This window comes from Tursiops truncatus, chromosome 10 (assembly GCF_011762595.2).
Source record: "Tursiops truncatus isolate mTurTru1 chromosome 10, mTurTru1.mat.Y, whole genome shotgun sequence".
Lineage (NCBI taxonomy): Eukaryota > Metazoa > Chordata > Mammalia > Artiodactyla > Delphinidae > Tursiops > Tursiops truncatus.
In genome coordinates, this window is record NC_047043.1 from 101,069,850 (window position 1) to 101,094,857 (window position 25,008).

Consider the following 25,008-nt stretch of genomic DNA (forward strand, 5'->3'; position numbering starts at 1 on the left):
AATGAAGAGTAGCCCCCGCTCCCTGCAACTAGAGAAAGCCCATGCGCAGCAACACAGCCAAAAATAAATATATATATTTTTAAAAATGTAATTAGGGACTTCCCTGGAGGTCCAGTGATTAGGACTCTGCACTTCCACTGCAGGGGGTGTGGGTTCGATCCCTGGTCACGGTACTAAGATCCCACATGCCGCACAGCACAGCTTCCAGGTTGACCACAGGGACACAGAGATGAACCAGCCCAAGTCCCTGAGCTCCAGGAGGTGCCAGTGGGCTGTGTGTGTGTGTGGAACGCCCACAAAAAGACAACCACACATCACCCTAGACCCTGCTCCTCCGACAACTAGCCACAGGCTGCTTTCCAGAGCCTTCCTGCCCACAAGGCTGCACTGCAGCCCTCTGCCCACGGTGACCCTTTCACGGACGGGCACTCGAGCAGCTCCAGAGCATCACAGTCTTTTTTGGGGGGTGGAGGGAGCAGACCTGTTGGGAGAAGGAAGACTTTTTTCCCAGGAGAAAGAGTCAGCCATGCCTAGACTTGCTGGGGGCTTCCTGTCACCTGGAGAGCAGAGCCCGCGTGCGGCAGAGCTAAAGTGGGGCGGCAGGGACGCGTCAGAGGGACACAACCAGGGACACTTCATCCAGAGATGCCCGAGTCCTCCCTGCCCCCCAGCCTCTCCCACGTGCTTACTGGGGAGCCCCAGCCGCTCTGGGGCTGGTCTCCATGGAGCCGAGCAGCTGCAGGGCCCAGGTCCTACCTGCCTGGAAGCTCAGAGGCCTCGGCTCCCCTAGTAACCGCAGCCCAGAAACGTAGGTCGTGGACATCCCCACCGGGAAACTGGCCAACAGGACGGACGCCGGAAGTGGGGAGCTGAGAGGAGAGTCTGCTGTCACCTTCCCACCTTCCCCAGTGGCTGTTCCTAACGGCCTTCCTGGGGACGGCGTGTGCGAATAAGTTTGTCAGAATTAGCAAATAAAAATACTGGTAGTAAAACATCGTTCGTGTTCATCGGAATTCCCACGTGGCGGCGTCCTGTGTCAACCTGGCGGCGGTCCTTGCTGAGCATCACGCCAGCATAACACTCACCTCGCACTTCCCTCCCGCTCCCCGCCTGGTTTGCCAGGTCCTGAACCCGGCATAAAGCAGCAGCACGTGAAGCCGGGCCTCAGGCTCTGTTTTCCGGGGAGCTGAGGTAAGACGAGGCAGTTCAGGTAGATGTTTGTCACTTGCATCCAAAAGAGCCCTGGTGACAACTCAGCCTCAGTTTCCTCTTCTGTGGCACGAGGATGACAACTTCCGCCCCACTCACGGCCCAGGATGGACGAGCACGTCAACGACCCTAGGAGGGGCGAGGTGGCCAGGCCAGAGGCAAGGGGTCAGTGCAGCCACTGCTGGAGAGCTGCCCCACTACCCCAAGTCAACGGGCTGGGAGGCAGGCGCTGCGCCCTCAGCAGCTGTGGCCCTCCCACGTTCTCTCCCATGGACCGCGTCTCTGCGGGTGCCCCTTCTCGGGGTCACTGCGCCTGACTCTTTCAGACTCTGTGCTTCAGATTAACAAGCACTGTGGGGACGGGGGGCGCCCGCCTCCACCCGTCGTTCTTCCTATGCTGTGCACTGAAGCCCTCCTGCGGCTCCATCCTGACAAGCTGTGGGTGTCTCGTCCTGCCTTCCCTGACCAACACGGGCCCCCCGTGTGCACCTTCCATCCCCCCGGAACGGCCTTCAAGGCCCTACATCATCTGGCCTTTGTATCTTTCATCTATTTATTCATTCAACAAACGTAGCTTGAGCACTTACTGCGTGGCGGGCACTGGAGAGACAGCAGAGAACAAAACAGACAAAAATCCCTGCCTTCATGTAACCTATATTCTAGTGGCAGACACAGAATTTCACCATGTAAATAAGCGAAATATATAGTATATTAGGCACTTCCCTGGTGGTCCAGTGGCTAAGACTCTGTGCTCCCAATGCAGGGGGCCCAAGTTCGATCCCTGGTCAGGGAACTAGATCCCACATGCATGGCACAACTAAGAGTTCGCATGCCACAACTAAGGAGCCCGCTGGCCGCAACTAAGAACCGGCTCAACCAAATAAAGAAATAAAATATTATGGTATATTACATGGTGATAAGTGTGGGGAACAGAAACAAAGCAGGGCAGTGGGTGGCGAGTGACCCCGGCCCCCGGCCTCCCTGTCTCCTGGCATCAGGCCGCTCCTGCCGCACCAGCTTCTTCCGGCTCCCAGATACACTGAGCTTGCCCCTGCCACTGCCCATCCAGCTCCCCTGGCCCAGACAGTCCCCCTGCCCCCGTTTCCAAGATCTTCTCCGGGTTGGATCCTTCTTACCACTGAACTCAAATGACACTACAGGGAGGCCCTCACGGGCCAATATAACCTTGTTACGTTGTTACATTGTCTCCAAAGCACCTCAATGAGCAAGGATCCCCTGTAATTATTCGTTTCCTTGTTTTATGGGGAAATTCTCCCTCCTCCTAGAATTCCCCCTTCCTGAGAGCAGGGACCTTGTCTACCTGGTTTGATGCTGTGATTTCAACGCCTGGAACAGTGCCTGGGACATGACAGATACTCAGCGAATATTCACTGAACGACTGACAAATTCATTGCTCTCCCATCCCCCTACTCCTCTCCTTTCACATAAAGAATTCCCCCCTTTCCTTTAAGGCTAGTTCATCAAGAATATATTAGTAGGGACTTCCCTGGTGGTGCAGTGGTTAAGCATCCGCCTGCCAACGCAGGGGACACGGGTTTGAGCCCCGGTCCGGGAAGATCCCACACGCCGTGGAGCAACTAAGCCCATGCACCACAACTACTGAGCCTGCGCTCTAGAGCCCACGAGCCACAACTGCTGAGCCTGCGTGTCACAACTACTGAAGTCCGCGCGCCTAGAGCCCGTGCTCCGCAACAAGAGAAGCCACTGCAATGAGAAGCCCTCGTACTGCAACAAAGAGTAGCCCTGGCTCTCTGCAACTAGAGAAAGCCCGCACGCAGCAATGAAGACCCAACGCAGCCAAAGATAAATAAATAAATAAGATTTTTTTAAAAAAGAATATATTGGTAAACACACCGTCACGGTACTGTGTTACAGAAGGCAACCCTACCTGCTATAACAAATAGGCCTCCAAATGAGTCAGATCTCAAACAAAACAGAAGCAGGTGGCTTTCCTCCACACACTGACGTGGGGACTGGGCTCATTCTCCCCTGTGGCCACACCATTCCCAAGGGGCTCGCCATCGTCTAGATAGAGCTGGTAGCAGGGGTAGAACTTCGTGGAGATGGTACATCTTCTTCTTGATGCCTGGGTGTGCAAGGGACACATGCCACCTCTGCTCGTGTTACTTTGGTAAGAGCTAGTCATGCTGCACACCTGGATGCATGAGGACCTACGGAACAGGGGCGCAGGTGAGGCAACAGCTGTGCACTAAAGAAGAGGGAGAGCAAACCTCGCTGGGGAGCTGTCTGCCTCTGCCACTGATACAGCGTGGTGATCGCTGGGTACAGGAAGTGAAGGAGCGGGGGCGGCCCAGGAGAAACACCTGAGGTAGCCTGGGAGACAGAGTAGTCAAGGAGGGCTTCCCAGAGCCGGAGGTGCTGCGGTGACTCATGAAGGATGATTAAGAACTTGCTGGGCCAAGAGGAAGGCGACTGCTTGGGAGGGACAGCTGGGTGCGAACGTTTAGAGAAAAGAGAGCACATGACATAACTCATTCCAGAAATTGCTGACGGCTTAGTGTTCCTGGAGAACAGAGTTCAAGGGAAGGAAGCAGGAGCAGTAAGGAAACTCACGCACAAAGACTGGGTCGTGGTGGGTCGTGAATGCCTTTGATCCAGATGTCAACAGGGCCTTTTCCTGTTTTCCTCGTATTGACAGCCAAGATCCAAAATTGAGGGCAAAGAGCATGGAGGATCTGACACTTCGGATGACTAGGACATCGGCTGAGACGGGGGCGCACAGGCACAGAGAAGCGGCAGGACTGGCCCCGCCACGACGGCTCCCCTCCTCCCCTACCCACACAAGCAGCAGCAGCAGAATCGTGGGCAGAGGGGACAGAGGGAATTCTTGCAGTCACAGGGCTGCTGAGCCCAGAGTACTGGGCTCCCCTCCCCCGCCGTTGCCAAGGTGAGGTGTAAAGCTGGGGTGGGGGAAGCAGGACGGACTGGCATCTCATTCCCCAAGGGAACCTCTGCGTCGTGGGCAGCAGGTGTGTGGATCCTGTCCTCTGCCTTCCCGGCAGGGACAGGAGAGGGGCTCAAAGAGGAGGCTGCAGGGCGGCTGCCTGCAAACCTGCGTGGGTAAAGCCACTAGGCAGGCCTTTCCGAGTCAAGGGGTTGGTCCGAAGGGCAGCAGGCTTGAGCCTCTGTATCAGCAATCTACTACGACAAAACTAAACGCTCCCGAACCTGAGGGCCATAAACTTGGGGTCATTTCTTATCTCATGATCCCTGTGGGCCAGGAGGTCAGACTGAAGGTCACGTGCATGACTTATCTCTACTCCGTGCTGTCTGGGGCCTCAGCTGAGAGCCGTGAAGGATGATCTGAAGGCCTGCCTGGGGCTCGCTCACACGCTGGCCGACCGGTGCTGACCAATAAGCTTATTTCCATAGGGCTGTTTGTGTCCACACAACACGGCAGCTGGCTTCCCCCTGAGAAAACGATCTGAAGAACTGAGGTAGACGCTGGAACGTCGGATAGGACCGAGCCTCTGAAGTCCTGTGTCATCACCTCCACAGAACTCAGCTGGTCACACAGGTCAGCTCCCATTCGGTGGGAGAGGGGACCACGGAAGGACATGAACCCCGGCGGGAAGAATCACGGGGGCCAACGTGGAGGCCGGAGACCACAGCTCCCTCACTGGCTCCGCAGCCAGGAGGGCTGGCCAGGGACGGGGCACCTGAAGAGGATGAGCCAGAGGGGCAGGAAGAGTTCAAACCTGAGTCAGCCCTCCCTCATCACGGACCTGAGCTGTGGGACGGCCCCAAAGGGCTCTGCGGAAAACTCACACACGGCCTGTGCGGGACGCAGGCCCAACAGAGATGGCAGTGCTCACGGAGCAGCTGGGACCTGAAAGATCTGTTCACAAGATGGCCCATTCCCCACTGCTCTCCAGTGTCACCTTTGGCATAAATCGGATGACTGGGTATTTACGGGTCTATTTCTAGACTGTCCTGTTCCATGATCTGTTTACCCGTCTTTATGCCAGTACCACACTAATCACTATACTTACATTATAGATCCTGATATCTGGCAGTGAGAGCCCTCCAACTTCCTTCCTCCTCTCCTGGATGGCCTTGGCTATTGTTGGCCTTTTGCATTTCCATGTAAACTTTAGAATCAACTTGTCAATTTCCACCCCAAAAAATTCTGCTAGAATATAGACTGGAATTGCATGGCATTTATACTCCACTTGGGGAGAATTTTACTGAGTTATACACTTACTTATTATTTGAATGCTTTTTCCTATGTATGTTACACTTCAAAATTTTTAATGTCATTAAGAAATCTGCTACCCAGAGCATATTTCATATTTATATTATAAGACATTGAGATTCTTCAACCAATTAACACTGATTTTTTTTTTTAATTTTACATTTTTTTCCCAGGGGGTCTGTGTTCCCTCAAATTCCATTGTTTGCAAACCATCTTCCCATGCCATCAACACTGCTATTTATGGAAAGGGAGTTGACTTAGAAATTTTTTTAACTTTTTTTAAGAAAAACTTTATATCACCATCATAAGGGGATAACGAGTCTCTCTTGATATATATAGAAGATAACTGGCAAAAGAAGCATAATGAAAATAAGCATTATTGAATTATAACTAGATATTGTCTGCTGAAGGAAGCCTGCTCTTCCTTTGTTCAAAATGTGCATTTGCAAGTGTCAGAGAAATGCAACATACGCACTGCTATCACACTTAGAATTTCTCCTTGAGGTATTCAGAAAGATTGGAAAATAACCGGAAAACGAATAATTTTGTCACTTTTCTCTTTTGGAGCTAATTGTGGATCCACATGTAGGTGTAAGAAATAATGCAGAGAGACGGCTTGAGCACTTTACTGAATGTCCCCCAAGGGTGACATTTTTGCAAAGCTATAGCTCTTCAGCGGACGACACGGACATTGGTCGTACTCAGAGCTCCTCAGTCTTGTACTCCTTTCTGCACGTGTGTGTGTGTGTGCGCGCACGCCCATGCGCGTGCATGCTGTGTGCTACGTAACTGAATCCCCTGCGTAGGTCTGTGTATCCACCACCAGACTGTTTTTTAATTTCGTCCTCACTCAGGAACCCGGGCCGATGGCGCCAGCCTCCACCACTGCAGACCAGCCGCTGCTGTGTTTGTTCCAGCGCGCAAACGTGGAAACTCCTGCTCTGCCTCTTCAAGGCCCCTGCCCGCATGTAAAACATGATGCCTCCATTCATGTTTCCTTAGACAAAGCCTGTCACCTGGTCACAACAACTTCCATGAGGCAGGGAAGCATGATCTTACTATGACCCTGAAAGGAGGATAATCTGAGTATTAATGAACAGCATTGAATATCTGGACAGTATTTGAATATTAATGACCACTATCACACCGTTTAGACATTCCTCTCCCACTGACTGCACTAGTGAGCAACTTAAAAGGCCAGGACCGTATTCCATTCTTGGAAGAAACAAGGCAAACAGAACACAAACTGTTACGTCAAGCTTTCAAAATAACCTAACGCAGGTATTCCCCACTTTTTGGAAGTTCGCTTTATGCCACTTCGCTTTCACGAAAGACCTACGTTACTACCTGTTTTCACTAACCAAAAGCTCTCTAAAGAGGATTTTCACTTTTACGATCAAAGGCGAAAAGCAGAAGTAGTGTTCATCGTGTGTTCTGCCGCAAGCTGTCACAGAGGCAGCGCACGCGCTCAGCAGCAGGAGCGGCCCCGCCAAGCCCCTTCCCCCAGGAGCCACACTCAGCAGCTCAGCGTCAAGCCACAAGCTTTAAACTGTGTCTGCAAGCATCTTATCCAGATTTATTCTGTGCATCTGTGAGCAAGATGTGTCCTAAGGTAACTGCTCCTTCGCTTTACGCCATTTGGCTCATGAAAGGTTTCTTAGGAACGCTTTACTTTCGGATAGTGGGGGAAGGCTGTTATTAATAATGCTGAGAGAGTAACCTCATTTCCCTTCTCCGTGCTCTCTGGAGGTATCTCAAGTGTGGGACAGTTATCTGGATCATCTCTCTCTCTGCCCTTTCATTAAACCAGGCACCAGGATCCACCCATCTGGTGTCCTATTCCTCTCCTGGGTTCATCCTTTGTTCCATTCCAACGCCTGACCTTGCATCCCATACAGCACGCACCACGATTCCACCCTCCTACTGGGGCCTGGCCTCCACTCTGCCTCAGGGATCTTTCTTTACTTTCAATGTTTCCGCTGAATGGAACTCAATAATTAAACATCGTGATAACAATTAATTTGATACTCAAAACAGAGACTCCAAAGAACTAACTGTTTTGAGTTTTCTTTTCCAGGCTTTGTCCAGATGCAGATGGAATTTTTATGCAATAATATCAGTATACAGACTTTTTTTTTTTTGGCTGCACCGCATCTTCTGAGATTTTAGTTCCCCGACCAGGGATGGAACCCAGGCCGTTGGCAATGAGAGCACGGAGTTCTAACCACTGGACCGCCAGGAAATTCCCTATGGACCATTTTTATACTGCCTAGTCTACCTAATGTTATACCAAAGGCACTTATGTCACCAAATGCTTCCTAAGCATCCTGAAATCAGCTATCCCTTTCACTTTCTCTCTGATTATGTAAACAACATATGTTCATTAATGAACATTTTAGAAAAATCAGGCATCTGTGAATAGGAAAATGAGGCACCAACAATCATTCCACCTAGAGACAACTGGTAAAACAATATGTGGTATACGTCATTTGTGTCTTTTGTCTATGTTTGATATAACACACTGCGGTAGTTATCTTCAGAAAATATCCAAATCACCTTAAAACTTAGCAGCTGAAAACGACAAGCCTTTATTATCTCATGGTTTCGAGGGTCGGGAATCCAGGGGTAACGTGGCTGCAGTTGACGTGCTGGCTGAAGTCACCTCGAGGCTTGACGGGGGAAGGACCCACCTGGATGCTGACTCTTGCGGCTGTTGGCAGGCGTAGGTCTGCGATGGCTTGTCTGAGACAGCAGTTCCTCCCCACCCGGGAGCTCCACAGAGCTGCTCGGGGCCTGGAGCCACTTCCCCAGAGCGAGGGATGCGTGTGAGAGGAAGGGTGATGGACAGGCTCCATCTTTTTAGAACTTTTTAGAACGTCAAAAGCAACATTCCACCACTTCTGCTGTGTTGTTTGCTATGAGTCCCTAAATCTGGCCCGCACCAAAGACCAAGGGAGACACAAGGGGATGAAAATCACTGGGGTCATTTTAGAGGCTGCCTTCCTACCACTTAGATGAAACATTATTTTGTAACCTACTTGTTGTTTATTTGAGATATAGTTCATATTCCACAAACCTTACCATTCACCAATTTTAAAGTGTACAACTCAGTGGGTTTTAGTATATCCACAGGGTGTGGAAATAGCACCACTTACTCCAGGGCATTTTCACCCCGTAAAGAAACTCCATGCCATTCGTAGCCACTCCCCATTCCCTCCTTCCCAGCCCCGGAGGCCAGTGACCTACTGTCTGTCTCTATGGATTTGCCTATTCTGAACACTGCACATAAATGCATATATGCAGTATGTGGATATTACATATACGGATACACATGAGTTGCATATATATGCGATCTTGTGCTTTGGCGTCTGAGCACTAACGTTTTCAAGGTTCTTCCGTGTTGTGGTGTGTCGTCAGTGCTCATTCCTCTCTATGGCCGAGAAAGATCCCACTGTATGGAGAGACACGTTTTGTTTATCCATTCATCAGCTGATTGACATTTGTTCTCTTTTTTGGCTACTAGGAATCATGCTGCTATTAATACTCACGTACACATTTTTGTGAACCTATGTTTTCAACTCTCTTGGGTATAAACCTGGCTGGTCATACGGTAACTCTACGTATCACTTTTTGAGGAACTGCCAAAGTACTTTCCAATCATTTTACATTCCCACCGGCAGTGGGTGAGAGTTCTGATTTCCTGATATCCTGGACAACGCTTGTCATTGCCCATTTTTCTCTTCCTGTACTCATCCTAGTGGGTGTGAAGTGGTTTCTCATTGTGGATTCGATTTGCGTTTTCCTACTGACTAATGAAGTTTGTATATTTTCATGTGCTTGTTGAACTTTTGTATACCTTCTCTGGAGAAACGTCCATTCAAATCCTTTGTCCATTTTTCAATTGGGTTGTCTTCTTATTGTGTTTTTTATATATTCTGGGTAATACATCCTCAGCAGATATATGATTTGCAAATATTTTCTTCCATTCTGTGGATTTTTTCACTTTCTTGACAGTGTTCTTTGACACATGAAAGTTTTAAAATTTGAAGCCCCATTAATTTTTTTCCTTGGTTGCTTGAGGTTTAGATGTCATAGCTAAGAAACCATTGTGTGCTCTAAGGTCGTAAATATTTACATCTACGTTTTCTTGGCCACGAAGCTTGCAGGATCCCAGCCACCCGACCAGGGACTGAACCTGGGCCCTCAGCAGTGAAAGCGTGGAGTCCCAACCACTGGACTGCCAGGGAATTCCCCCATTTTCTTCTAAAAGTTTTACAGTTTTAGCAGTTACATTTGGGCCTTTGATCAATTTGAATTAACTTCTGTATATGGTATCGTTAGGGATCCAACTTCATTCTCTTGCAGTGGTCCCAGTACCATTTGTTGAAAAGAATATTCTGATCCCATTAAATGAGCTTGTCACCCTAGCTGGAATCAATTGCCTGTAGATGTATGGGTGTATTTCTGGACTCTCTGATCGGTTCCGTTAATCCACGTCTATCCTGATGCCAGTACCACGTTGTCTGGATTACTGTTACTATGCAGTCGTTCTGAAATTGGGGAGTGTGAGGTCCTCCAACTTTGTCCTTATTTTCCAAGGTTGTTTTGACTTTTCTGGGTCCCTTGCATTTCCAAGAGATTAGGATCAGCTTGTCAGTGTCTGCCAAAAAAAAAAAAAAAAGGCAGTTGAGTTTTGATACAAATTGCATTGTATCTATACATCAGTTTGGAGTGGATTATCATCTTAACAATATTATGTCTTCCAATCTATGAGTGCAAGGTGTGTTTCCATTTATTTAGATCTTCTTTATTTCTTTCAACAATGTCTTGAACTTTTCAGTGTATAAATTTTGCATTTTTGTTAAATTTATTCCTAAGTATTTTATCCTTTTCAATCTATTACAAATGGAATTTTAATTTCATTTTCAGATTCTTCATTGCTAGTGCACAGATACAGAACTTTTTTGTATATTTATCTTGTATCTAGTAACCTTGCTAAGCTTGTTTATTAGCACTGTGTGTTGTGTATTTATTCCTTAAGAGTTTCTATATGTAAGATCATGTCATCTTTCGTTCCAATCTGAATGCCTTTTATGTCATTTTCTTGCCTAAATGCCCTGGCAAGAACTTCCAGAACAATGCTGAAAGGAAGTAATGAAAGCAGACATCCTTGTCTTATTCCTAATCTCAGGGAAAACTTCTTACTCTTTCACCGTTAAATATGATGGTAGCCATGGATTTTTCTTAGATGCCCTTTATCCATTTGAGGAAGTTCTCTTCTGTTCTTATTTTGTTAAGTGGTTTTTAAAAATCATATGGAGTATTGGATTTTGTCAAATGCTTTTTCTACATCTACTGAGATGCTCATGTGTTTTTTTTTTCCATTTTGTTCAATTAATATGGTATATTACATTAATTGATTTTCATATGTTCAACCAGCTTTGCATCCTGAGATAAATCCCAGCTGGTCATGGTGTATCCTTTTTAGATGCTACTGGATTCAGTTTGCTAGCATTTTGTTCAGGACTTCTGTATCTACGATCACAAAACATACTGGCCGGTAGTTTTCTTTTCTTGTGATGTCTTTGTGTGGTTTTGGTGTCAGGGTAATTCTGACTTCAGAAAATGAGTTGGGAAGTGTTCTCATAATTTTTGGTAAAAACTGGACATTTTAAATAACTGAATGTACAGCTCTAGAAATATGATTTTCTCCGTCCCCAAGGTCTGTTGTCATTACTGCTTGTCGTAGTAGTTAAGTAACTACCCTGAGCTAATTCTATACTGTCTGTATTCTTTGTCACATAAGGTCACTGAAGTTTCTATTCAGTTAATGGTCAGCTAATGATAGGACAGAGATTTCTTTAAATGCCTGGAACAAATAAATCTCCCATTCTTTGCCAAGGGGCTGTAAGTGTGGCTAGGACAGGCTTTCAGGGTGCAGACAGGCAGTTTACAACTCCACCTTAGACTTCATTTCCTGAGTGGGCAATGCTTCAAGGTCAACAAAGGTGAGAGCTTAGGGTTTTCTCAGTTCTTTTCTGAGCAAGTGCACATCCCTGGGCACACAGACCCACATGTGTGCACGACCATCCAGACTTCCCGGAATGCGTCAAAGCTTCCAAAGCCCTTATGGAACTCTATTCCCTAAACTTTAAAGTTTTTTTTTTTTCAGGTCTACTGTTTGACCCAACTCTTATCTGTTGCCTCTAACAATCACATAGTTAAAAAACTTGCCTGTAATTGTTCTTTTAAAAATGTCCTCTAGAGAGAAGACTTTTCACACTGAGTGAGCTCCAAGGTAGCCTTGCAACTGAGGGCTTCCAGGGAACCACCAGACTGATCAAATAATGGCATCCATTTTAGAATGTGTCTTTAATGAGTTCTAGCTCCACTCCTCTTCCTCTGGTAGCTGCCATGTGGCACCAGAAATGCAGGCTGTTATTTCTAAAGGCTACTGTGGACCTGGAGAACAGAGGATGACTCTAGGGCCAGTTAAAATGTCATAACACTCACTGCTCACCCTTTTTTTTTTTTTGAATTTTATTTATTTTTTCATACAGCAGGTTCTTATTAGTTACCCATTTTATACATATCAGTGTAAACATGTCAATCCCAATCTCCCAATTCATCCCACCACCACCTGCCCGCCACTTTCCCCCTGGGTGTCCATACGTTTGTTCTCTACATCTGTGCCTCTATTTCTGTCCTGCAAACCAGTTCATCTGTATCATTTTTCTAGGTTCCACATATAAGCGTTAATATATGATATTTCTTTTTCTCTTTCTGACTTACTTCACTCTGTATGACAGATCTAGATCCATCCAAGTCTCTAAAAATGACCCAATTTTGTTCTTTTTTATGGCTGCATATATGTACCACATCTTCTTTAACCATTCGTCTGTCGATGGCCATTTAGGTTGCTTCCGTGACCTGGCTATTTATTGTAAATAGTGCTGCAATGAACATTGGGGTGCATGTGTCTTTTTTTTTTTTAATTTCAGTATGTTGTATTTTTTTCTTAATTTTTATTTATTTTTGGCTGTGTTGAGTCTTCGTTTCTGTGCAAGGGCTTTCTCCAGTTGCGGCGAGCAGGGGCCACTCTTCATCGCGGTGTGCGGGCCTCTCACTGTCATGTCCTCTCGTTGCGGAGCACAAGCTCCAGATGCGCAGGCTCAGTAGTTGTGGCACACGGGCTTAGTTGCTCCACGGCATGTGGGATCTTCCCAGACCAGGGCTCGAACCCGTGTCCCCTGCATTGGCAGGCAGATTCTCAACCACTGCGCCAACAGGGAAGCCCCATGTGTCTTTTTTTTCTTTTTTTTTTTTGCGTTATGCGGGCCTCTCACTGTTGGGGCCTCTCCCGTTGCGGAGCACAGGCTCTGGACCCGCAGGCTCAGCGGCCATGGCTCACGGGCCCAGCCGCTCCGTGGCATGTGGGATCCTCCCAGACCAGGGCACGAACCCGTGTCCCCTGCATCGGCAGGTGGACTCTCAACCACTGCGCCACCAGGGAAGCCCTCATGTGTCTTTTTGAATTATGGTTTTCTCTGGGTATATGCCCAGTAGTGGGATTGCTGGGTCATATGGTAATTCTATTTTTAGTTTTTTAAGGAACCTACATACGGTTCTCCATAGTGGCTGTATCAATTTACATTGCCACCAACAGTGCAAGAGGGTTCCCTTTTCTCCACACCCTCTCCAGCATTTGTTGTTTGTAGATTTTCTGATGATGCCCATTCTAACTGGTGTGAGGTGATACACCTCATTGTAGTTTTGATTTGCATTTCTCTAATAATTAGTGATGTTGAGCAGCTTTTCATGTGCTTCTTGGCCATCTGTATGTCTTCTTTGGAGAAATGTCTACTCAGGTCTTCTGCCCATTTTTTGTTTCGGTTGTTTTTTTTTTTTAAGATTGAGCTGCATGAGCTGTTTATATATTTTGGAGATTAATCCTTTGTCCGTTGATTCGTTTGCAAATATTTTCTCCCATTCTGAGGGTTGTCTTGTTTGTAGTTTCCTTTGCTGTGCAAAAGCTTTTAAGTTTCATTAGGTCTCATTTTTGTTTTTATTTCCATTAATCTAGGAGGTGGATCAAAAAAGATCTTGCTGTCATTTATGTCACAGAGTGTTTTTCCTATGTTTTCCTCTAAGAGTTTTATGGTGTCCAGTCTTACATTTAGGTCTCTAAGCACTATGAGTTTATTTTTGTATATGGTGTTAGGGAATGTTTTAATTTCATTCTTTTACATGTAGCTGTCCAGTTTTCCCAGCACCACTTATTGAAGAGACTGTCTTTTCTCAATTGTATACCCTTGCCTCCTTTGTCATCGATTAGTTGACCATAGGTGCATGGGTTTATCTCTTTCTATCCTGTTCCACTGATCTATATTTCTGTTTTTGAGGCAGGACCATATTGTCTTGATTACTGTAGCTTTGTAGTATAGTCTGAAGTCAGGGAGTCTGACTCTTCCAGCACCGTTTTTTTCCCTCAAGACTGCTTTGGCTATTCGGGGTCTTTTGTGTCTCCATACAAATTTTAAGATTTTTTCTTCTAGTTCTGTAAAAAATGCCACTGGTAATTTGAAAGGCATTGCACTGAATCTGTAGTGTTCACCCTTATTCTTGAATAAGTGCTCTCCAGCTTGTTTCAAGAGCTTGGCTAGTTTCCACACTTCTCAGAAAGTTGATTCTGACAATTTTTGCCAACCTTCTGGTTGACTTTATGGAGGAAGCAATTTTTGTAATCCTCACACTGCCATTTTCACTCACACTGTCATTTTCACTCACAGCTGCTTGTGTTGAAACTTGAAACTAAACCTTGACATTTTTCAAATATGACTAATTATTCCAAAGTATGATCTTCTCATGACTGATTAGTATTCCATTCTATGAATATGTTATTGTTTATTTAACAGCCATCTCCTGACTGGTAGACATTAGGTGGTGGAAGGCTCCAGGGACATGCAGGAACCAGCTTGTGCTGACTCTGAAGAGCCACTTGTGTACATCTCTTCCCAATTCCCTCCTTCAGTGAAGTTCCATTGGTAGCTTGAAATCAGCCACGGTGGAAACGCTTACACCACAGAAACTGGCAAAATTACAAAATATTTTCCCCCACCCACAAATGACAGGCAGCTTTTAAGAATTTAACTGCACATCACTGGGTGCAGGTATCATAACAGAGAGCCATAATAGGACCATATGTCTTTTTTGTTTTGGCTGCGTGGCATGTGGGATCTTATGGCACTTACGGCATGTGGGATCAGTTCCCTGATCGGGGACTGAACTTGTGCCCTGCAGTGGAAGTGCAGAGTCTTAACCACTGGACCACTAAGGAAGCCTAGGACCATGTTTTATTAATTTGTGTATCCTTAAGACTCAGCAGGAGGCCTAGCACACAGTAGGTGATCAGGACTTTTTTGTTCTTTTTGTGTACACACTTCCTGACACAGGTGGATTCCCAGTTTGAACCTTATTTTATAATCTTCTTTGATTCAGCATAACTTCAAAGCATATTATACTTGACACATAATTGTCATTATTTTAATGCCTGCAATTTTCCTTTGACTAAATGAATATTTCTTTAATCCCTCCCATGTCGATTTATTATTACTTCATTTCCAGTATTTCACAGTGATGAACATCTCCATGAAATGAGCTTTCTATATCTTGCTGAAACTCCTTTAAAGCTGGGAACAGGCTACCTTGCCAAAAGAACACCTGAGACAGAGTAAAAAACACATATGACCTCCTAGATGATTAATTGTTTTACACAGTAAATGTCTTTTCTGGGCCCAACTCCCTATTGCAGGGACTCAGGAAGAACACACCTGCACCACACATTCACAAACAGGTGCTACATTTAGGATTTTAATGCTGTGTACACTGTGTACAGATTAAGTCATATCTGCAAGACAGCGGTGCTCATCATATAACTGCATAGTTGCAAACCAGGAATAATCAGGATGTACTTTCAGCTGCTCAAATAGAACCAGAACGCTTGTGTACTTGACAGGTTTCTTTCTCATCTATTAATAGCCCAGCTTTGCAGTATCAAGGAGCCAGGCTTCAAATATACATACTGTTGCTCAACTGTCCCTGGGGTGCCCAGGTCTGCATGGCCCAATGTGGCTGACTGCCTATTGGAAAAGGCCTCTTCCCTTTCAGGGGACCTGAAGTGCACAGAGCACTTGGTCCCACACCCCATAGCCCAGGCTTAATCATATGGCTCACACAGCTGCAAGGGAATCTGGGAAATGTAGCATTTGATCTGGCTGACCATATATCCAGCTAAAAATTGAGGGTCATGATAACATGAAAAGTAGAGAACTGATTTGGGGCAAAATCAGCATTCTCTCCTACAGTTTCCAATACCTTTTAAAAATGAATTAATACTTTTTATGTTCTACAGATTTATCTATTTAATTTTTTTCTGTACTTTTTTTTTTTTTTTTTGCAGTACGCGGGCCTCTCACTGTTGTGGCCTCTCCTGTTGCGGAGCACAGGCTCCGGACGCGCAGGCTCAGTGGCCATGGCTCACGGGCCCAGCCACTCCGCGGCATGTGGGATTTTCCTGGACCAGGGCACGAACCCGTGTCCCCTGCATCGGCAGGCGGACTCTCAACCACTGCGCCACCTGGGAAGCCCTTTTCTGTACTTATTTTAAAAATGCCCCAGTTATACTGCATCATCATTTTTATATTAAAAGCATTAGGTTGGTAAACTGAAACCTTTACACTGTACCAGAAAACGTACTACCCTGTTTCAGTCTTCTTCTTTTTATATGCCAGGAGCTAAAAGGAATTGGCCCAGACCTTGCTCAGCTGTTTTAACAAAGACAGGTGAGACCTAGTCTCTGCCTACCAGGTCTGGTGTGGGAGACAAACATGTAAATAAATCATTACAGAAGGAAAACACAAAATGCTATAGAAGCTGAGAACCAAACTTCTCCCAGGAGGAAAGAGAAAGCTTCTAAGAAGAGGAAGTCCAAATTCATCCAGAAAAAAACAAGAAAGAGCCTTCCTGACAATGGGAAAATCTTGAGCAAAGGCACTGAACGTTGGAGGCACCCCAGCAACTCAACTGAACACAGGGTGGATGGTGGCTAGAGATGATGCTGGGCCCAGGTCTTGGAGGGGAAGGCACATCACTTGTCCGACTGTGGTGGTATGTGAACTGGTTCTCATCATCCATTTCAACTTCCTTGTGTGCCTTCACAGGCTGAGGCCAGAAACCTGAAAACTACATTTCCCCGTCTTCCTTGCAGCTAGAATTCTGGATGAATTAGCTCCACCAGTTAAGTGCACTGACGCAGCTAGGAGTGAGGTCATGGTTATCTTTTCGCTTCTCCAGTTGCTACTGCTGGCTAGCACAGCCAGGGAAACACTGTGTTTCAGCAGCAATTCAGCTTTTTAAAAAAAATGAATTTATTTTATTCATTTTATTTTTAGCTGTGTTGGGTCTTTGTTGCTGCACGTGGGCTTCCTCTAGTTGTGGTGAGCGGGGGCTACTCTTCGTTGCAGTGCATGGGCTTCTCATTGCAGTGGCTTCTCATGTTGCAGAGCATGGGCTCTAGGCACGCAGGCTTCAGTAGTTGTGGCACACAGGCTCAGTAGTTGTGGCTGGCGGGCTCTAGAGCACAGGCTCAGTAGTTGTGGCGCATGGGCTTCGTTGCTCTGTGGCATGTGGGATCTTCCCAGACCAGGGCTCGAACCTGTGTCCCCTGCACTGGCAGGTGGGTTCTTAGCCACTGCACCACCAGGGAAGCCCAGCAATTCAGCTTTGTGTGAACTAAGAGACTGAGAGAGTTGCAGCCATGGCAGAGGCTCCCTTATATCTGGAACATAGCTCCAGTGATGCCCCCTTTTCCTGATTGTGGGAGAGGCTGCAGCTCCCCTGGTAGGCCAGTTCTGCTGTGTTGTTCTGGCTGCATTCTTGAAGGCCCACTCAGAGACATTCCTTGAGGCCCTCCAATGACTTTGTAAGCATCTAACGCCCTGGATTAAATCCCTTTCTGATTAAAATTGGTAGAATGGCTTGTTTCCTCTAACTGAACTCTGATCAATGCAGAGGCTTGCCGTTAAAACTGACTATTCGGGCTTCCCTAGTGGCGCAGTGGCTGAAAGTCTGCCTGCGAATGCAGGGGATACGGGTTCGTGCCCCGGTCCGGGAAGATCCCACATGCTGCGGAGCGGCTAGGCCCGTGAGCCATGGCCGCTGAGCCTGCGCGTCCAGAGCCTGTGCTCTGCAACGGGAGAGGCCACAACAGTGAGAGGCCCGCGTACCGCAAAACAAAAACAAAAACAAAAACAAACAAACAAAAAAAACCTGACTATTCAACCACATCCACCTAAAATGTGGCTCAAGTCCAGGCTCTGGCTTACATTCTGGACAGCCTATTGTTGTTATGCCCAAAAAGCAGCATGGACACCACCACCACCACCAAAAAGCTCCCCTGACCTGGCCTGCCTCAGTGGAGAACAGACCACTTCTGAGAGCAGCTGAGGGCAAGCACAGACACAGCCTTCGCTGCAGGGATCCTGCTTCTGACAGATCTGTCCTCCTTCCACACCCAAAGGTAAGGGCTGTACAACCCTAGCCACTGCTCAGGCCAACTGAGTGTCTGCAACAACACAGGGAAGGAGTTAAAATACCTATCGTCACAGAGATTTGGGTTCTCCTTCACTTCCCTACAAACAAAGCCATGAAGTTAAATGGGAGACTCTGGGGAGAGGGTGGGGGAGGGGGACTGCTGGTGGTTCGTTAGCAGAGAGCAGGGCCATCACTCTGCATCCATTACCCGACTGTGGTACACACAGGAACGTTTTAAATTTTAATCATTGTCTACTTATTTTAAGGTAGAGTAGGAAAACATAACATGTGAAACAAACCCAATTTCATGAGCAGTATCTCTTCAGGACATGTTTAAAAGGCAAACCAACTGGGGGGATAATTAGGTAAGTAATAGTAAAACTGGCATGAAGATATGGCCAAAATCATGCAGGTGGCATGCCAGTTCTAAGATTTGGAAACCCCACTGCAAGATGACATTTGGTCCCTGTGACAACAGTAGGAGTTGCTTAATTTTTGCCCCCACTTTAGAATGGAGAGTGAGGATCAGAACACTGAAATGACCTGTCAGTGTCACATGGCTACTAGTGGTCAGTAACAAAGCTGGGATTCATTCCTGGCTGGTATGGTCTTCACCCCACTCCCACCCCCACCTTATACAGACTCCGAAAGCCACCAGTAAGCGTAACTTTGGAGAAGTGAAGAACTCTTCCAGTCCACTTCCTCCTGGCGGCTGTGGTCATCCACCACGTTCCCAGCTCCCCTCTGATGGGGCTGGTGTGCTGCAGGGAGAGCTCAGGAAGTGTGGCCTGGACATCCGAGCAGGCTGCCTCCTCCAGGGTGCAGGCTGGAAGGAAGCAGCCGCCTTCAGGTTCAGGGCAGAGGGGAGGGGGGGCCCTTGCTGGGGCTCTCATGCTTCTTCTTGGCCTCCTCTCTGGGCTGCAGTCGATATCCCAGGAAAACAAACGAGAAAGTACAGCTGGCATGGTGTGGGGGGTTGGGATGCTGCCTGGGCACAGGCTGAGAGTCCCTTCTCAAAAGCCGATGACTCGTGTGGCCCAGGTCTCAGGGTCAGAGCTGTTCTAGCCAGCCCTCCCGAGGGGCCAGTGGCCATCGGTGTGCCTCCTGTGCCCGAGGCTCCAACGCTGTCCCAGGGCGCCAGCTGAGGGCCTCAGAAGCCAGCCAGCAAGGAAGGCGAAGGTCTTCTGGGCACGGCTGCAGCTCACTGCTCTTCTGTAACCCAAACAACTTCCATTTCATCTGTTTTACATTCTAAAAACAGTTTGAGGGGGAATTCCCTGGTGGTCCAGTGCTTAGGACTCTGTGCTTCCACTGCAGGGGGCCCGGCTTCGATCCCTAGTGGGGGAACTAAGATCCCGCAAGCCGCATGCTGTGGCCTAAAAACAAACGACAACAGTTTGAGAACCACTGCCTTAGCATCTCCTAGGCCTCAGGTTTGAAGAACTGTGCACAGGGCCCGCACTGCCTCTGAAGATATCCAGGGCAGAAATGGATGGGATAGAGGAGTGATGGCAAGTGATGACCGAGGGGCCTGGGGAACCAGATGAGCAGGAAGGACAGCGGGTTCCAGACGCTGGCCTTTACCAAACCCTCTTCTAAAGTGCTTCCTTGTCATTTCTGCCTAGCTTAAAAATACACGTTGGGAGAATGCCTGGGTAGCTCAGTCGGTAGAGCATCAGACTTTTTTTTTAATTGGCCAGCCATGTGGCTTGTGCGACCCTAGTTCCCCCACCAGGGACTTAATCTGGGGCCATGGCGGTGAAAGCACCGAGTCCTAACCACTGGACCACCAGGGAACTCCCCTAGAGCATCAGACTTTTTTTTTTTGAATATTTATTTATTTGGATGCACTGGGTCTTAGTTGCAGCACGTGGGATCTTTGTTGCTACGTGTGGGATCTTCTTTTTTAGTTGTGGCATGTGAACTCTTAGTTTCAGTATGTGGGATCTAGTTCCCTGAAAAGGGATTGAACCCGGGCCCCCTGCGTCGGGAGCATGAAGTCTTAGCCACTGGACCACCAGGGAAGTCTCCTAGAGCATCAGACTTTTAATCTGAGGGCCCAGTGTTCAAGTCCCTGTCCAGGTGCAAAAAAATAAAATAAATAAAATTTTAAAAATGAATAACCAATTAAAAAAATAAAATTTATAAACAACCTAAATGCCCAATGACAGATGAATGAATAAAGATGTGGTCGGGACTTCCCTGGCAGTCCAGTGGTTAAGACTCTGCACTTCCACTGCAGGGGGCACGGGTTCAATCCCTGGTGGGGGAACTAAGATCTCACATGCCACGCAGCACAGCCAAATAAATAAATAAATGATGTGGTACATACAGACAATGGAATGCTACTCAGCCATCAAAAAGTACAGAATAATGCCATTTGTAGCAACATGGATGCAACTAGAGATTATCATACTAGGTGAAGTAAGTCAGAAAGAGCAAGACTGGTGGACTGCCACTGTAACCAAATGATCTCACTTAACATTGGCAACATGGGCATAAAGCAACACCATGGACCTCTTGACAAGATGAACGGAGATGGACCCAACATCACATATAGTATTTCTGTCAAAAATGCAAAGCCTGGATGTAATAAGAAGGAAACATCAGGCAGACCCAAACTGAGGGACAGTCTACAAAATAACTGGCCTCTGCTCTTAAAAAACCTCAAGGTCGAAAAAGACAAAGAAAGGCTAAGAAACTGTTCCAGATCAAGAGACTTAAGGAACATGAAAACAAAATGCAATGCCTGGAATGGATCTTACACCAGGAAAACACCACCACCTCCACCACCATAAAGAGGACATTATTGGCCGCCTGCTGATGCAGGGGACGCGGGTTCGTGCCCCGGTCTGGGAGGATCCCACATGCCGCGGAGCAGCTGGGCCCGTGAGCCATGGCCGCTGAGCCTGCGCGTCCGGAGCCTGTGCTCCGCAACTGGAGAGGCCCCAACAGTGAGAGGCCTGCGTACCGCAAAAAAAAAGAGAACATTATTGGGACAATGGAAGAACCTGAATACGGGCTGTAAATTAGATAACAGGATTGTATCAATGCTGAATTTCCAGATTTTGATAGTTGCACTCTGGTTTTCTACCAGAATGCCTCTGAATTTAGGAAATAAACCCTGAATTTAGAGGTTAAACACAAAGATGTTTTCAATTCACTCTCAAGTGGTTTAGAGAGAGAGAGAATGATAAAGGCAAAACATTTACCTAAATAATCCATGGTCAAGTCAGACAACAGATCGTGGAGGACAGGTGAAGGTTTCTCCCACACCCTTTGCTGCCACCTCCCAGACACAAGCACGATCCTTCACATATTTCTCTGGGCTCAGATAATCATCTATACACAGATGCATGGTTTGCTGGGGTTTAGTTTCTTTTTAAAAACAGGGTCATAGATTACATGTTACCCTACAATTTGATTTTTAAAATAGTTTTTAAGGTTTTTTTTTTAATCAAAGCAATATATGCATATGGTTAAACATTACTAGTACTGAAGGGCTTAAATAAAAGCCAACTGCTCCACCCCTTCCTGACCCCAAGGCTGCCCCTCAGAGCAGTCACTCTCAACTGTTTGTTTTGCTGGTGCTTACCCCTATAGCTCTAAATAACACGCTGATCCTATTTCTGGGTATATGAATGGCACGCTGACTTCCTGCTTTGCGTGAGGATTTAATTCACTTACACCCTCCTCCACTGTTTCCAAGGGTTTTCATTACTGTCTGTAGCTCTTCTTTAATTTCCACGCCGGCCGTACCTGAGCTCCAGCTCTCTACCTTTTCCTTCCCTCACCCCGCCACCTGTCTACTTCTGTTAACTATAACTTTACACTGCCAAGCTGATAATGTGTTATGTTGTTCTGTAACCATAATTGTCTTGCTTGCTGAGTTGACAGGTGGACTCTCTCAATAAATACTGCTCATATGATTAGCACGATAGAAATATTATTACCTGCACAACCAAGCAGTGTACTACGGTTACATCTCCTTTCTTGGGCAGCCTTTGATTTTCCTTGCATTCAACTTCTTTCACTTAACAGTATGTCAAAGTTCTTCCAATTTTTTAAATAACCATATGGTAATTTGAGTAGGTAGATTTAAATTTTAAAAATTAAGCTAAATTTTTATAGTGGTAAAATATACATAAAAAGGCCATCTTAACCATTTCTAAGTGCACAGGTCAGTGATATTAAGTACGTTCTCACTGTCGTGCGACCACTGCCACTATCCGTTGCGTAACTTCTTCATCATCCTGCACTGAAACTGTCCCCATTAAACACAAACTCCTCAATCCCCGCCCCCACCCCCAGCCCCCGGGGCCACTGCTCTACTTCCATCTCTAAGGCTACTCTATAGAGATCTCATAAAAAATGGCGTCACACAATATTTGACTTTTGTCCTTTTGGCTTACTTCACTTAACGTAATTTCCTCAAAGTTCACCTATGCTGTAGGGTATGTCAGGATTTCCTTGCTTTTCACAGATGAATAATATTCAATTGTATGTATGGAGAGGCAGCATTTTGTTTTCTAGTCATTGTCCACTGAAGGATATTTGCGGTGTTTCCACCTTTTGGCTACTGTGAAGAATACTGCTGTGTGGGGCTTCCCTGGTGGAGCAGTGGTTAGAATCCTGCCAATGCAGGGGACATGGGTTCGAGCCCTGGTCCGGGAAGATCCCACATGCCACGGAGCAACTGAGCCCGTGCGCCACAACTACTGAGCCTGCGCTCTAGAGCCCACGAGCCACAACTACTGAAGCCCGTGCACCTAGAGCCTGTGCTCCACAACAAGAGAAACCACCGCAATGAGAAGCCCGCGCACCACAATGAAGAGTAGCCCCCGCTCGCCGCCACTAGAGAAAGCCCGCGCGCAGCAACGAAGACCCAACACAACCAAAAAGAAAAATAAATTTATATTAAAAAAATATCGTTGTGAACATTGTTGTACAAATACCTCTTTGAGTACCTGCTTCCAGTTCTTTTGGGAATATGCCCAGAAATGGAATTGCGGGATCATATGGACATTCTATGTGTTGTTTTTTTTAAGGAACCTCCATACTGTTTTCCACAGCAGCCACACCATTTTACATTCCCACTAGAAGTGTATAAGGGTTCCAATTTCTGCTTTTTTGATGATTCCTAATGGGTGTGAAGCGTTATCTTATTGTGGTTTTGATTTCTATTCCTTAATGATCAGTGATGTTGAGCATCTTTTCATGTGTTTATTGGCCATTTGGATAACTCCTCTGGTGAAATATCTTTTCAAGTCCTTTGGGCATTCTATTTAAAATTCATTTTTTAAATTGTGGTAGAATTTTCATAACAAAATTAACTATTTTTCAGTGTACCAGTGGCATTAAATACATTCATATTTTTGTGCAACTCTTACCCAGTTTTGAATTGCGTTGTTTGGTACTGCTGAATTTTAGTAGTTCTTCATATTTTCTGGGTATTAATTCCTTACCACATATGTGATTTGCAAATATTTTTTACCACTCTATACATTGCCTTTTTACTCTGTTGATTACATTCTTTGATGCACAAACATCTTAAATTTTGATGAAGTCCGATTTATTTCTTCTGTCATTGCCTGTGTCTTTGGTGTCACATCCACAGAATCACTGCCAAGCCCCATGTCATGAAGCTTTTGCCCTATAATTTGTTCTAAGAGTTTTACGGTTTTAGCTCTTACGTTTAGGTCTTTGATCCACAGTATGCAGAGTTCGTAGCTTGTTAAATCAAAGCGGTCTTTAAAATGTAAGTGCCATCCTGCCTGCTCACACATCTGCAGAGGTTTTCATCTCACTCAAATTAAGAATGATTACCTTATCCTAGCCTACGAGGCTCCACCTGACGTGGTTTACACTCCTCTGATTTCACACGACTCTAGGTGCATGGCCACACCGTGCTGCCCCTCCCATGTGCCGAGCACATTACCACTGCAGGGCATCTGTGCTTGCTGGTCCCTCTTCCAGGAGATCCCTGATCGCACGACTCCTCCTCAGTGAGGTTGTTCCCGACCACCTTCATCTCTACCCCAACCCCGAGTTTGTTTTCTTATTAGCACGTATCACTGCTATCATTGTTCCTTGTGTTCCCCAGGAGACTATAAACTCTAGGAAGGCAAAGGTCAAGAACACACGGATGCTCAGAGTAAAGCTTTAAGTGGTGGTCAGTGGATGAGAGCTTTCTACATAAGATCCTTAAAATCAGGGTGCACCCCCTTTATCCCTCCCTCCTTCCACCGGCTGGAACCAAATGTGTGGCAACAAGTTTTAGACTATTTAGGTGATGGCAACTCCTTAGAGATGACCAAGCAACAAGACAGGTGGCACTTGGGTGCCTGGTGATTTTGGGAAATGGTGCTGTTGAGAAAGCTTGGACTTCTTTTTTCCTTTTGAGGAAGAGCACACTTCATTGGAAAGAGAGCACTGAATGTGACCACCAGATGAAGGCAGCTCGATAGGCATCCTGACCACCATGCTCGAGAAGACACACAGGGTGCTTTGCTGAAAAAGATCAGTGGGAACGTGGACTCCTCTGGGCAACCTCCCCAACCTTTTCCCTCCCAGGAGGACTCCCAGCCATTTCCTCGAAGGCAACCATGGTTCACTAGAGAGAGAGCCCTCAGGGGTGCCTTCTTGTTTATGTTATTTTATTTTTTTTAAGTTTTTTTTTTTAATGTGGACCATTTTTTAAAAAGCCTTTATTGAATTTGTTACAATTTTTGTTTTATGTTTTGGTTTTTTGGCCATGAGGCATGTGGGATCTTAGCTCCCCAACCAGGGATCGAACCTGCACCCCCTGCACTGCAAGGCGAAGTCTTAACCACTGGTCTGCCAGGGACGTCCCAGGCTTATCTATCTATCTATCTATCTACCTACCTATCTATCTATTTATGTTTGGCCGAGTTGGGTCTTCGTTGCTGTGCACGGGCTTTCTCTAGTTGCAGTGAGCAAGGGCTACTCTT

At 46.5% G+C, this 25,008-nt stretch overlaps 1 protein-coding gene and 1 long non-coding RNA gene across 2 annotated transcripts in view; one reads left to right on the top strand and one right to left on the bottom strand.

Moving 5' to 3' along the window:
• RAB7A (RAB7A, member RAS oncogene family) overlaps positions 1 to 25,008 on the bottom strand; it is a 93,898-nt gene that overhangs the window by 63,251 nt on the left and 5,639 nt on the right. The window lies entirely within an intron of this gene.
• On the top strand, positions 3,699 to 10,127 carry LOC141275713 (uncharacterized). Its single transcript, XR_012323940.1, has 3 exons — positions 3,699 to 4,138; positions 4,624 to 7,058; positions 7,524 to 10,127. It is a non-coding gene; the product is annotated as an uncharacterized lncRNA (long non-coding RNA).